The sequence below is a fragment of the Chiloscyllium plagiosum genome, unplaced genomic scaffold (assembly GCF_037043375.1).
Source record: "Chiloscyllium plagiosum isolate Xiang-an unplaced genomic scaffold, Cpla_swu_hap1 HiC_scaffold_34, whole genome shotgun sequence".
Classification (NCBI taxonomy): domain Eukaryota; kingdom Metazoa; phylum Chordata; class Chondrichthyes; order Orectolobiformes; family Hemiscylliidae; genus Chiloscyllium; species Chiloscyllium plagiosum.
The window spans coordinates 17749293-17764597 of NW_028270172.1; the positions used below are offsets into that span (position 1 = coordinate 17749293).

Below are 15305 nucleotides of genomic sequence, written 5' to 3' on the forward strand. Positions count from 1 at the left end.
CAATGCCATCCCAGCAAGTCATGAGAACGTTAAAAGTGCGGTTGATTGGAGGCAAGGTGCAGTTGATACTGAAAATGGATAACCGTGGTGTGAAGCAAAAAGATAGTCTTGCCATTCGACACCATGGCCAAGCTCCAGCCATATTTGGCAGTATAGATGGCAGAGAATCATATCATACAGAGCTTGACCCGTTGGCTCATTGAGACATGATGGACTGTACTGGACTCCTCTGAAGAAAGCTCAAAACAATTACTGAGTTTTTCCAGAAACAGCTCCCAACATTTCTCAATGCATTTTACTGTACAAAATAGACCTGTACAAATTAGGAACAAATTAAGAAATAAAGACAATTCTGGGACTAGATTAGATTAGGATATCTGGCATAGATGAGTTGGACCGAAGGGTCTATTTCCATGCTGTACATCTCGATGACTCTATGACTCATATTTTTTTTGTCACTGTGTTTTCATCTGGCTTTTCTTTTGGCCAAAGCATGCGCTTCAAGGCAAATTGGGTTACATAGGGGCTCCTTTGGCTATCTCAAAGCTCTTTTGGGGGTTGAACTCCTTCGATTTGTTTTATTGCACAATAAGACTGTATATATTAAATTGTAGTCTGAAGTACTGAAGATGTCTAGACTGATCCACATCACCCTGGAGCAAATCATCATTGAAGACCCTTCCTGACCAGTCCTTCCCATTGCCCAGAAGCAACAAGCCCCCTGAACAGGGCAACTTGTCTCTATCCAGCAAGAATCTCACTTTCATGTCCGGAACTTTCTCAAAAGAAGCAATGAGGGATTTCCAACATCAAGATAAGACTTGTGAGATGGGTCATGCAATTCTGCTACACTTCTTGCCATAGCCAACATTGTTCAAGCCCCAATCAGATTTACCGCACTCAGCCCATCATTTTTGTACTGTTCAAAATACATTAATCTCATTTCCCAGCTCTCAACCGTATAGTCCTAAAGGCTTTGCAAACAAAAGTAAATACCTAAATAATGCTTAAGTGTTCCAAGAATTTCTGATTCACTCACTTTTTCAGGCAGTGAGTTCCAGACTCCCATCATCCTCTGAATGAGTTACTTTCTCCACAACTCAACTCCTAACCTTCTACCTTGTACCTTAAGTCTATGTTCCTTGTTTATTGATCCCTGTACTATTGGAAATATTTCCTCCTATCAAATCGATCTGTGCTTCTCTTAATCTTATATCCCTCCATCAGATCCCCTGTCAATCTTCACTACTCCAAGGAAAGCAACCCCAACCTATTTAAGCTTTCTTCATATCTCAGATCCTCCAGCTCAGGCAGCATTCTGGTAAATAGTGTCTGCAACCTCTCTAGTACAATCACATTCTTCACATAATATGGTGACCAGAACTGTACACAGTGCTCCAGTTATGGCCTACCCATGTTATCCCCTCCCAGCATATTGTCCCAACTCTTTTTTCAATGTCTTGGCTAATAAAGGCAAGTCTTCAATGTGTTGTCCAAACTACCTCAGCTACCTGCCCTGCTACCTTTAAGAATCTGCAAATATGCACACCAAGATCCCTCTGATCTTCATTACTTTCCAAGATCCTACCGTTCCGACCATTCATTGCTTTGTTAGACCTCCACATTACCTCATACTTTTCCAGGTTGAATTCCATTTAGCACATATCTTCCCCAGAACATTCTGTGAGTATCCTCCTGCAGTTTATGGCTATTCTCCTCACTACTTACCAACTGACTAATTTTTGGGTCACCAGTCAACTTCTGGAACATACCCCTTACATTGAAGTCCAAAGCATTAGTATACATCATAAACAGCATAGGGCCTTAGCATTGTGCACTGTGAAACCCCCCTGGAAATGGTTTCCAGTCACAGAAACATCTCTCCACCATCTAACTTCTGCTTCCTGCCTTTCAGCTAATTTTGGATCTAATGTGCCAATTTGCTTTTACATTTTACACGGACTTTTACACTTTTGACCTGTCTGTGATGTTATCTCATCAAAGACATCTTATCAAAAGCTTTGTTAAAGTCCATGTAGACTAGTCATAGAGTCATAGAGATGTACAGAACAGAAACAAACCCTTTGGTCCAACTTGTCCATGCTGACCAGATATCTCAACTCAATCTAGTCCCATTTGCCAGCACTTGGCCTATATCCCTCTAAATCCTTCCTAGTCATACACCCAACCCATCGAAATGTCTTTTAAATGTTGTAATTGTGTCAGCCACTACTACTTCCTCTGGCAGTTCATTCCATACACCCACCAGCCTCTGTGTGAAAAAGTTGCCCCTTGGGTCCTTTTTAAATCTTATTAAGAGTACTCAACAATGAGGAATTTTCTGTGTCATGGATGTAAAAAGGATTTTGACTTTTAGAGATAGCACAAGTGTGGGTGGGATGAGTGGCCTTTTTCTGCGCTGTACATCTCTATGCTTTTGTTCTATTTCTGTGCTGTCTCTTGGTAACAGCATCCAGAAACACATGAGATTGCACTCACACACCAATGACATGCAGCTCCCCCCTCATCACAATCTCCTTCATTCTCCTCCTCTGTCTCTCATCTGTCTTGCTGCTTTTCCAGTATCCAATATTCGCTGAGCAGGAAGTTCCTCCAATTAAATTTGGGAAGACTTAAACTGTGCTTCAGACTCATTTCCTGACTGTCAGTTCCATCAATTCCCCTGGTAACGGTACGAGGTTGAACCAGATCGCCATGATACTGAATTTTACTTTCCTCCATGTACCATCTATTTTTTATAGTGTGTTGCAATTTCACTTCAAAAATGCATCACTTCATAATTTTCTATATTAAATTCTTCTTTTTTATATGTCTGTCCATTTTGATCAGTCTCCCCAAGTCTAAAGTTTGCTATTACTTTCCTTACAACATTCCAAAACTTTGTGTCATCTGCAAATTTCAAAATGCTAAACACATACCCAATGTCAGGCCATCAATTTATATTATTCAGAGCAAAGGACCTAATTGCTCTGGGTTGTCACCATGCCTTGTGTTGTTTCTTTACTTCGAGAGAACCCTATTATAACTCTCTGGGTTACACCAAATTCTCTGGGCTTTGCTGTGTTAACCATACTGTCTACATATTCCTAAAATAAAGCAAAGCTCTCTCTCTCTCTCTATTATACTGTAAATACTTGACTTATTTTGGGATATTAATTACAGCTCTCCAGCACCATGGCTATGCTGAGTTACATGGGCTCTCAGGGATCTCCCATACTCTGTTCTGTTCCTTTACCTTTGCTGCTCAGCCTTGCTCTGTTTGAGTCAAATGACTATGATTCTGTCATTACTGTATCCATTTGTCATAATATACTACATCTCCCCCAAGGGTTTATCTCTGTTGCTTAAGTTTACAAAATTTCAACAATTTGTTTTAACAGTTTACATTATCACTATTACGTGATCCCTATTATATTATAATATTACCATTATTATATTATGCTATCAGCACATCCCCTCTTCTCATTATCTGAAATCTCATCTATCAAGATGATTTGGTGCTTACACTGCTCACCCTGACCTGGTTCAATTGACAGTTCCATTCCCAATATTGCTGCAATACTTGTGCAGTACTCAATGTAGTAGTGTCACCTCGGTCTCATGTCCTGAGGTAATCATATTCAATTGCTCTTCTTAGCTCAAGTAAGGTCAATGCCTTCCTCTTTCGCCTGAGTATTCCCTCAGGTGTACAAAAGCTCTGCCTTTCTGACAATTGTACCCTCTGACTGTCCAGACCTGCTTTCCAAGTCCACAGTGTCTATGGCTCACATATCAGTGTTAACCATTTCTGTTGCTTTGTTCTGTCAGGCTTTGACTGTCTCTTTGATCTTCTCATCATCCTAAGACATTCTATTTGTTCTAATATTGCATTTCAGTAAAGACATTTCTGATTTTATCCTTCCTTACACGATTAGTTCTGCAGGTGAGTATCCATGGTGTGAACCTGGATTTTAACTAAGATTAATTCCTAATCTATGTTCTTAGACATTTAGAACATTATGGTTTGAAACAATCTTTCTGCTTCTCCATTTGCCTCAGGATAAAGTAAAGAATGTGGCATTTATTTGATGTTCTATACCTGTCATGATCTCTTGAGTCACAATTTGTGGTCCATTGTCAAAAACCAGTTCCTCTGGGAAACCACACATTGCAAAGATTCTTTTCTGTTCTACAATCGTTGACTCTGCTGTAGATCTCCAAAGTCTTGATACTTCAAAACATCTGGAGTAGCAGCCCACCAGTACTAAATGTGTCTTCCCTTTAGAGTCAATTAGACTCTACTAAAGCCTATCTGTAAATGTTGAAGATATTAATGGCTTTGTGGCTACCTGACCATTGATCACACACATCCAAAAGACAATATAAAGTTCTCAATTCCTTAAATATGCTTGGCCTCCATATGGATTGTTGAGCAAGCCATATATTTATAATTGCACGTGTTTTCCATTAAGTTGCTTTAGAATTTCTCATTTAATGGATTCCAGTGTGATCAATCTGTGGGTGTATTCCAGTGGGTCATCTACAACAGTTAAACATTGCTTCTGTTTAGGATACTTCATCACAACATGATCCACCTGTGATCTGCTGTCTGTTCCAAACAAATTTAGAATTAGATTCCCTACAGTGTGGAAACAGGCGCTTCAGGCCAACAAGTCCACACTGACCCTCCAAAGAGCAACCCACCCAGACCCATTTCCCTCTGATTAATGCACCTAATACTTTGGGCAATTTAGCATGGCCAATTCACCTGACCTGCACATCTTTGGACTGTGGGAAGAAAACTACACAGACACGGGGAGAACTCCACATGGGCAGTCACCCAAGGCTAGAATCAAACCTGGCGCTGTGAGGCAGCAGTGCTAACCATTGAGCCACTGCGCCAATTTGTCTGATCTTTGTGCACTCCTCAATTGTTTTCTGGGCTGCGCAAATATCTCTTGGTGTCATCTCTGTAGCTGGTAACATACTGGTTATTGCAGTGCAAAATGACTCCACTAAGGCTTCAATCGTCCTTTTCAGCCTGATCCACAGTCTTCCTTGATAGTGTGTCAGCTGTAACCTGTGCCTTGCCTTTTTGCAATATTTGAGATAAATCTTATAGAAGATACAAGCATGTTGACTTAGCCTCCTTTTGCAGTATAGTATGGTGCTTTTGTTTGAGCTTCTCTAAGGCTGAGAACTTTGGGAATTCTTGTTAAAATTGTTACTAATTCCTTCTTGCGGTACTGTGTTTACTCGCAGTGGGTGACCTAACTGGATATTAATATTTTTGTTTAACAATGGCGTCTTCTGGTGCTTCAAGTCATGGTGCCCTCATGAATTCCTGCCCTTTATAGCTTATTTTAGACATTTTAGTTTGAACTCTAAGCTGAAGATGTGTTCCTCCTGAACCCTTTGTTGGATATTTGCTGGCTGCGTGTTCACTGTTTTTAACCACGGTTAAGTTGTCAACCAGTATTAAAATAGTTCCTTTCTATCTAGTTTAAATTCCACATTAAACCTTCTCACTTGGAAAATAAAGGTCTAAACTTTTAGATGTAACTCTTTAATTTCAGCTGAAAGCAATGGCCTGAATTATATTTCTGATCATTTCTAACCTCTTAGATTTTCTCTTAAAAATAAACACGTTGACCAGAATTTTTCTCTTGATGGGAATTCTTTGTTTCTGTTTTGAAACGGATCTACCAGATTGCAAGATTGCCCAATTGTTTTAAACTAGCTTATAGATTAGCAGGATACTGTGGGCACAGAATGTTAAAAGACAAGTTAAGAAGAGACTTCATTGGCATAGGTGCAAGAGATGAGACATCGTTTATTTTTCAGTGAAAAGAAGAACATATGTTCAAGGACCATTATGCAACTCAAACCCCAAGACTGGGATCCAGAAGTGCGCAATTCTCCAAAGCAGATTGGAAGATTTTATTGAATGAGAGGGCTACAGTCATAAATCAGTCATCACTTTTTAAGAACCAAAACAGGAGAAGAGTGGAGAACATCCTCATCGAACATATAAGGATATTGGAGGTGTGATTCAAGGAAATCACACACACACAACGAGTGGACTGTGGGAGGAACTAGATGCTCTTTTCGTGAATGTGTCATCCATTCCAACTCTGATGTTGCCTGTGATCTGTGAACCCGTCACTTCCAGAGCTCCCAACCTCTGCCTGGCTGTGACTCTTCAGTGGAGCTGCCATCCTGCTCAGTTACAACACTGAAATGACCTTTTTGAGTGCTACAGATTTTCTCACTATTTGTTTAAAGGCTTACGAACACTCACGGCAATTTGTTACTGCTTTACCTGCAAAGTCTCTGTCCCTTTGTCTAGCAATTGGAGTCTTTTTGTTTATTTCTCTTTCCTCAAGGACTTAGATCTGATGATTTTGAGAGCCTACTCACTGCTACAAGGTCTGAGATGTCAGCATGTCTTGTGCTGTGTTTTTAGTTACTGAAGAACTCTTGTAGTAACTACTCTGGTTTACCAAGTTCTCTGGGTATTGGGTGTCTATACTACACTGACCAGCCATTGCAAAAATGGTGCAAGCCCACTCTCTTTTCTTTGCACTGTAAAATCAATATTGATATTTGGATATTAAACACAGCTCCCTAGTACAGTTTCAACTGTAAACTATGTGGTTCTGTAAGTTCTTTCACCCTTGTTTCTGTCCCCTCATCTTGCTCTGATGGCAATCATCTGACTGTTGCTTTATCAGTAACTGTATTAGTGTATCCATTTGTTACAATAACACAGTAATACTGCCCCCTGGGGGACAGAAGTCTGAGCAGCATCAGTTCTCAACACCCTCTGCTTCAATTTTGTGTCCAGGCTCTCATTGTTCATTTTATCTCATGGCCTTCAATTTTGCTACATGGTTTTTAAAGTGACACTTTTTCAAATGCCTTTGTAAGCCCATATTCACACAAAAGCAAGCTTCATCCTTTCCATTAACCCTCTTTGCTTTTCAATCAAAGAGCTGAAACCAATTTAGTTAGACCCCATTTGCCTTTAATTATCATGTGTGTTGTTATCCACATGACAATGTAGTTTAGCTCAGACTGTGGTCCCTGGAAGATATGATGATAGGTTTAGGTGAAGGAGGTGGGAAGAAACAACAAAACAGCCAAGACTCAGATGTGACTGAATGATTTGCCTGAATGATAAGTTTCTGTGGACAAATACTATTGCACGATTCTTTTAACTAGTGCCTATTTCTGCCTGCGGCTTGATTGGGAGCAATCTTGTCTTCTGGTTCGGGAGCTTCTGCATTCAAGCCTGACTCCAGGATTTGAACATCAAAATCAAAGCTGACTCTCCAGTGCAGTAACAGGTGAACACTGCACTGTTGGAGGTGCAGTATTTCTGATGTGATGTTAGAGTCATAGAGACGTACAGATTGGAATATCTTGTCTTTTTACCCTATCCACGCCCTTCGTGATTTTATAAACTTCTATATGGTCACTCCTCAACCTCCATCACTCCAGAGAAGACAATCCCGAGCCTATTCAACCTCTTCCTGTAGCTCAAACCCTCCAACCCTGGCAGCATCCTTGTAAATCTTTTCTGAATCCTTTCAAGTTTCACAATACCCTTTCAATAGGAGGGAGACCGGAACTGCACACAATGTTCCAAAAGTGACCTAACCAATGTCCTGTACAGCTGCAACATGACCTCCCAACTCCTGTACTCAATGCACTGACCAATAAAGGAAAGCATACCAAACACCTCCTCACTATCTTCTCTACCTATGACTCCACTTTCAAGGAACTATGAACCTGCATTCCAAGCAGCACTTCCCAGGACCTTAACATTAAGTGTATAAGTTCTGTCGTGATTTGCCTTACCAAAATGCAGCACCTCCCATTTATCTAAATTAAACTCCATCTGCCACTCCTCGGCCCATTGGCCCATCTGACCCCGTTGTAATCTGAGGTAACCTACTTCGCTGCCTACTATGCCTCCAATTTTGGTGTAATCTGCAAACTTACTAACTAAACCTCCTATGTTCACATCCAAATCATTTATATAAATAACAAAAAGCAGTGGACCCACTGGTCACAGGCCTCCAGACTCGAAGGCAACCCTCCACCACCACCCTCTGTCTTCTAACTTCGAGCCAATTCTATATCGAAATGGCTAGGTCTCCCTGTATTCCATGCGATCTAATCTTGCTCACCAGACTATCCTGAGGAACCTTGTCAAATGCCTTACTGAAAGCTACATACATCACATCTACCACTCTGCTCTCATCAATCCTCTTCGTTACTTCTTCAAAAAACTCTATCAAGTTAATGATTTCCCATGCACAAATCCATGTTGATTATCCCTAATCAGTCCCTTTCCCACTCCCTTTCAGACATGATCATCCTTGGCCACCTCCATTGCTGCAGCAAACCACGATGCCTATTGGAGGAACAACACCTCACCTTCCGCCTGGGCAGCCTACAGCCCTGAGTTCTCCAATTTCAAATAACCTCCCTTCCCTTCCCCCGACTCCCTTCCCAGCCCCTCCTCCTCCCTTCCACTGCTCCCTGCCACCAACTGGATTCATTTCTCTCATTGACCAACAGGTCGTATCCTCTACCTGTCTTCACCACCCTGCCCTGCCACCCAGTTTATCAGCAGCTCTCCCCCCACCTACCCCCAGACCTGAAGAAGGGTTACACCTGAAACGTCAACATCTCCAACTCCTGATGCTGCCTGGCTTGTTGTGTTCTTCCAACCTCATGCCTGTCTATTTTGGATTCCAGCATCTGCAGTTTTTTTTTTGTATCTTACATGCGTTTGGAGTCAACTGCAGGCCAGAGCTGGTCACTATCACTCAGTGTAGTTTTCAATTGTAGATCAATGAACTTAATCCCAATTCAGCAGTTGCCACCAAGGGATTTGAACCCATGCTAAGTTGATAGAGTTGGTAATGGAATCACTGGTTTTCAAAAGTGAGGCAGCAGGAACAAAAAGGCAAGGTGTGATACCAAGTCTTCATAAATCATCAGTAGAATCCCTCACTTTCCCCTAAATCCATACCCACCCTCTCACTCTCTTCAACCCATCACATCCTCCCCGCAAAACATTTTTTCAGTTGCAAACTTTGTTTCTGCAGATAACAACATTAAAAATCTATGTGATGATGTGGTGTAGCTGTTTTGATGAACATGTGTGTTTCTGTATTGGCATACATGTGTGTTTTGAAATTGATGCACAAATATGTTTCCAGATTGGTGCACATGCGTGTTTCCAGATTGGTGCACATTGGTCTTTCTGGATTGATGAACAAGCGTGTTTCCAAATTGGTGCACATACGTGTTTCCTGGTTGGTACACATGAGTTTTTCGTGATTGGTGCACTAGTGTGTTTCCATATTGGTGCACATGCGTGCTTCCTGATTGGTGCACATGCGTGTTTCCTCATTGGTACACATTTGTGTTTCTGGATTGGTGCACATGTGTGTTTCCTGACTAGTGCACATGCATGCTTCCATATTAGTACACATGCATGTTTCCAGATTAGTGCACATGTGTGTTTCCAGATTGGTGCACATGAGTGTTTCCTGATTGGTGCACATGCGTGTTTCCTGATTGGTATACATGTGTGTTTCTGGATTGATGCACATGTGTGTTTCCTGACTAGTGCACATGCATGCTTCCATTTTAGTGCACATGTGTGTTTCCAGATTGGCGCACATGTGTGCTTCCTGATTGGTGCATGTCTGTGTTTCCATATTGGTACACATGAGTGTTTCCTGATTGGTGCACATGCATGTTTCCTGACTAGTGCACATGCATGCTTCCATATTAGTGCACATGTGTGTTTCCAGATTGGTGCATGGTTCCAGATTGGCGCACATGTGTGTGTTTCCAGATTGGTGCACATGCGTGCTTCCTGATTGGTGCACATGCGTGTTTCCTCATTGGTACACATTTGTGTTTCTGGATTGGTGCACATGTGTGTTTCCTGACTAGTGCACATGCATGCTTCCATATTAGTACACATGCATGTTTCCAGATTAGTGCACATGTGTGTTTCCAGATTGGTGCACATGAGTGTTTCCTGATTGGTGCACATGCGTGTTTCCTGATTGGTATACATGTGTGTTTCTGGATTGGTGCACATGCATGTCTCCAGATTGGTGCACATGCGTGTTTCTGGATTGATTCACATGCATGTTTCCAGACTGGTGCACAAGTGTGTTTCTATATTGCTGCATATGTGTGTTTCTTGTTTGGGGTACATGCCTGTTTCCTGACCAGATATCCCAACCCAATTACGTCTCTCTGACTCTATGGTACACATGGGTGTTTCTGGATTGGTGCACATGCGTGTTTCCTGACTGGTGCACATGCATGCCTCCATATTCGTGCACATGCATATTTCCAGATTGGTGCACATGCGTGTTTCCTGATTGGTACATGTGTGTGTTTCCAGATTGGTGCACATGCATGTTTCCAGATTGGTGCACATGTGTGTTTCCAGATTGGTGCATGCGTGTGTTTCCAGATTGGTTCATGTGTGTTTCCAGATTGGTGCACAAATTTGCTTCCATATTGCTGCACATGTGTGTTTCCTGATTGGTGTACATGCCAATTTCCTGACCAGATATCCCAACCCAATTACATCTCTATGACTCTATGGTTTCTGGATTGGTGCACATGCGTGTTTCCAGACTGGTGCACATGCATGCCTCCATATTCATGCACATGCATGTTTTCTGATTGGTGCATGTGTGTGTTTCCTGATTGGTGCACATGCATGTTTCCAGACTGGTGCACGTGTGTGTTTCCAGATTGGTGCATGTGTGTGTTTCCAGATTGGTTCATGTGTGTGTTCCAGATTGGTGCACAAGTTTGTTTCCATATTGCTGCTCATGCGTGTTTCCTGATTGGTGTACATGCCAATTTCCTGACCAGATATCCCAACCCAATTACATCTCTATGACTCTATGGTTTCCTGACTGGTGCACATGCATGCCTCCATATTCATGCACATGCATGTTTCCTGATTGGTGCATGTGTGTGTTTCCTGAATGGTGCACATGCATGTTTCCAGACTGGTGCACGTGTGTGTTTCCAGATTGGTGCATGTGTGTGTTTCCAGATTGGTCCACGTGTGTTTCTGGATTGGTACACAGGCGTGTTTCCAGATTTTTGCACATGCATGTTTCCATATTTGTGCATATGTGTGTTTCCTGATTGGTGCACATGTGTGTTTCCAGATTGCTTCACATGTGTGTTTCTGGATTGGTGCACATGCATGTTTCCAGATTGGTGAACATGTGTTTCTGGATGGGTGCAGATGCGTGTTTCCTGATTGGTGCACATGCATGTTTCTAGACTGGTGCACATTTGTGTTTCCGGATTGGTGCACATGTATGTTTCCAGTTTGGTGCGCATGTGTGTTTCCTGATCGGTGCACATACATGTTTTCTGATTGGTGCACATGCATGTTTCCTGATTGGTGCATGTGCATGTTTCCAGATTGGTGCACATTTGTGTTTCTGGATTGGTGCACAAGCGTGTTTCCTGATTGGTGCACATGTGTGTTTCCAGATTGTTGCATGTGGTTTTTCAGATTGGTACACATGTGTGTTTCCTGATTGGTGCATGTGTGTGTTTCCAGGTTGGTGCATGTGTGTGTTTCCTGATTGGTGCACATGCGTGTTTCCAGATTAGTGCACATGTATGTTTCCAGTTTGGTGCACGTGAGTGTTTCCAGATTGGTGCCCATGTGTGTTTCTATATTGGTGCACATGCGTATTTTCTGATTGGTGCACATCCATGATTCCAGATTTGTGCATATGTGTGTTTCCAGATTTTTGCACCTGCATGTTTCCATATTGGTGCATGTGCATGTTTCCTGATTGGTGCACATGCATGTTTCCAGATTGGTGCACACATGTGTGTTTCTGGATTGGTGCACACGTGTGTTTCTGGATTGGTGCACATGTGTGTTTCTGCATTGGTGTACATGTGTGTTTCCATATTGGTGCGCATGTGTGTTGCGAGATTGAGCACATGTGTAGATCGGGATTAGTGCACATTCATGTCTCCAGGTTGGTGCACATGTGTGTTTCTGGGTTGGTGCACATGCGCATGTTTCCAGATTGGTGCACATGTGTGTTTCCATATTGGTGCACATGTGTGTTTCCATATTGGTGCACGTGTGTGTTTCCAGATTGGTGCACGCATGTGTTTCTGGATTGGTGCACATTTGTGTTTCCGGATTGGTGCACATATGTGTTTCCAGATTGGTGCACTTATGTGTTTCTGGATTGGTGCACATGCATGTTTCTGGATTGGTGCACAAGCGTGTTTCCAGATTGGTGCACATGTGTGTTTCCAGATTGGTGCATGTGGTTTTCCAGATTGGTACACATGCATGTTTCCAGTTTGGTGCACACACGTGTTCCCGGATTGGTGCCCATGTGTGTTTCTATATTGGTGCACATGCGTGTTTTCTGATTGGTGCACATGCGTGATTCCAGATTTGTGCACATGTATGTTTCCAGTTTGGTGCATGTGTGTGTTTCCGGATTGGTGCATATGTGTGTTTCCAGATTGGTGCACATTTGTGTTTCTGGATTGGTGCACATGCATGTTTCCTGATTGGTGCACATGCGTGTTTCCTGACTGGTGCACATGTATGCCTCTATATTCGTGCACATTCATATTTCCAGATTGGTGCACATGTGTGTTTGCAGATTGTTGCATGTGTGTTTCCAGATTGGTACACATGTGTGTTTCCTGATTGGTGCACATTTGTGTGTTTCTGGATTGGTGCCCATGTGTGTTTCTATATTGGTGCACAAGCGTGTTTCCTGATTGGTGCACATGTGTGTTTCCAGATTGTTGCATGTGGTTTTCCAGATTGGTACACATGTGTGCTTCCTGATTGGTGCATGTGTGTGTTTCCAGGTTGGTGCATGTGTGTGTTTCCTGATCGGTACACATGTGTGTTTCCTGATTGGTGCACATGCGTGTTTCCAGATTGGTGCACATGTATGTTTCCAGTTTGGTGCACGTGCGTGTTTCCAGATTGGTGCACATGCGTATTTTCTGATTGGGGCACATCCATGATTCCAGATTTGTGCATATGTGTGTTTCCAGATTTTTGCACCTGCATGTTTCCATATTGGTGCATGTGCGTGTTTCCGGATTGGTGCACATGTGTGTTTCCAAATTGGTGCACATGTGTTTTTCCAGATTTTTGTACATGCATGTTTCCATGTTGGTGCACATGTATGTTTCTGGATTGGTGCACATGCATGTCTCCAGATTGGTGCACATGCATGTTTCCAGATTGGTGCACATGCCTGTTTCCAGATTGGTGCACATGAATGTTTCCAGATTGGTGCACATTTGTGTTTCTGGATTGGTACACATGCATGTTTCCAGATTGGTGCACATGCGTGTTTCTGGATTCATTCACATGCGTGTTTCCAGATTGGTGCACAAGTGTGTTTCTATATTGCTGCACATGTGTGTTTCCTGTTTGGGGTACATGCCTGTTTCCTGACCAGATATCCCAACCCAATTACGTCTCTCTGACTCTATGGTACACATGGGTGTTTCTGGATTGGTGCACATGCGTGTTTCCTGACTGGTGCACATGCATGCCTCCATATTCGTGGACATGCATATTTCCAGATTGGTGCACATGCGTGTTTCTTGATTGGTGCATGTGTGTGTTTCCAGATTGGTGCACATGCATGTTTCCAGATTTGTGCACATGTGTGTTTCCAGACTGGTGCATGCGTGTGTTTCCAGATTGGTTCATGTGTGTTTCCAGATTGGTGCACAAGTTTGTTTCCATATTGCTGCTCATGCGTGTTTCCTGACTGGTGTACATGCCAGTTTCCTGACCAGATATCCCAACCCAATTACATCTCTATGACTCTATGGTTTCTGGATTGATGCACATGCATGTTTGCTGACTGGTGCACATGCATGCCTCCATATTCATGCACATGCATGTTTCCAGACTGGTGCACGTGTGTGTGTTTCCAGATTGGTGCATGTGTGTGTTTCCAGATTGGACCACGTGTGTTTCTGGATTGGTACACAGGCGTGTTTCCAGATTTTTGCACATGCATGTTTCCATATTTGCGCATATGTGTGTTTCCTGATTGGTGCAGATGTGTGTTTCCAGATTGCTTCACATGTGTGTTTCTGGATTGGTGCACATGCATGTTTCCAGATTGGTGAACATGTGTTTCTGGATGGGTGCAGATGCGTGTTTCCTGATTGGTGCACATGCGTGTTTCCTGATTGGTGCACACGCATGTTTCTAGACTGGTGCACTTTTGTGTTTCCGGATTGGTGCACATGTATGTTTCCAGTTTGGTGCGCATGTGTGTTTCCAGATTGGTGCCCATGTGTGCTTCCTGATCGGTGCACATGCATGTTTTCTGATTGGTGCACATGCATGTTTCCTGATTGGTGCATGTGCATGTTTCCAGATTGGTGCACATTTGTGTTTCTGGATTGGTGCACAAGCGTGTTTCCTGATTGGTGCACATGTGTGTTTCCAGATTGTTGCATGTGGTTTTCCAGATTGGTACACATGTGTGTTTCCTGATTGGTGCATGTGTGTGTTTCCAGGTTGGTGCATGTGTGTGTTTCCTGATCGGTACACATGTGTGTTTCCTGATTGGTGCACATACGTGTTTCCAGATTGGTGCACATGTATGTTTCCAGATTGTTGCATGTGGTTTTCCAGATTGGTACACATGTGTGTTTCCTGATTGGTGCATGTGTGTGTTTCCAGGTTGGTGCATGTGTGTGTTTCCTGATCGGTACACATGTGTGTTTCCTGATTGGTGCACATGCGTGTTTCCAGATTGGTGCACATGTATGTTTCCAGTTTGGTGCACGTGCGTGTGTCCAGAATGGTGCCCATGTGTGTTTCTATATTGGTGCACATGCGTATTTTCTGATTGGTGCACATCCATGATTCCAGATTTGTGCATATGTGTGTTTCCAGATTTTTGCACCTGCATGTTTCCATATTGGTGCATGTGCGTGTTGCCTGATTGGTGCACATGCATGTTTCCAGATTGGTGCACACATGTGTGTTTCTGGATTGGTGCACACGTGTGTTTCTGGATTGGTGCACATGTGTGTTTCTGCATTGGTGTACATGTGTGTTTCTGGATTGGTGCACATTCATGTCTCCAGCTTGGTGCAAATGTATATTTCTGGGTTGGTGCCCATGTGTGTTTCCTGACTGGTGCACATGTGTGTTTCCATATTGGTGCGCATGTGTGTTGCCAGATTGGAGCACATGTGTA

At 42.8% G+C, this 15305-nt stretch overlaps 1 protein-coding gene across 4 annotated transcripts in view; it reads left to right on the top strand.

Moving 5' to 3' along the window:
• LOC122564302 (C-C chemokine receptor type 3-like) overlaps nucleotides 1-15305 on the top strand; it is a 60952-nt gene that overhangs the window by 15051 nt on the left and 30596 nt on the right. The window contains exon 1 of one of the 4 annotated variants that reach the window (XM_043718976.2): nucleotides 7220-7349. The exons of the other annotated variants lie outside the window; for them this stretch is intronic. The gene's annotated coding sequence lies outside the window, so the exon portion shown is untranslated. Of the gene's footprint in view, nucleotides 1-7219; nucleotides 7350-15305 lie in introns of those variants that run through there. 4 annotated transcript variants of the gene reach the window in all.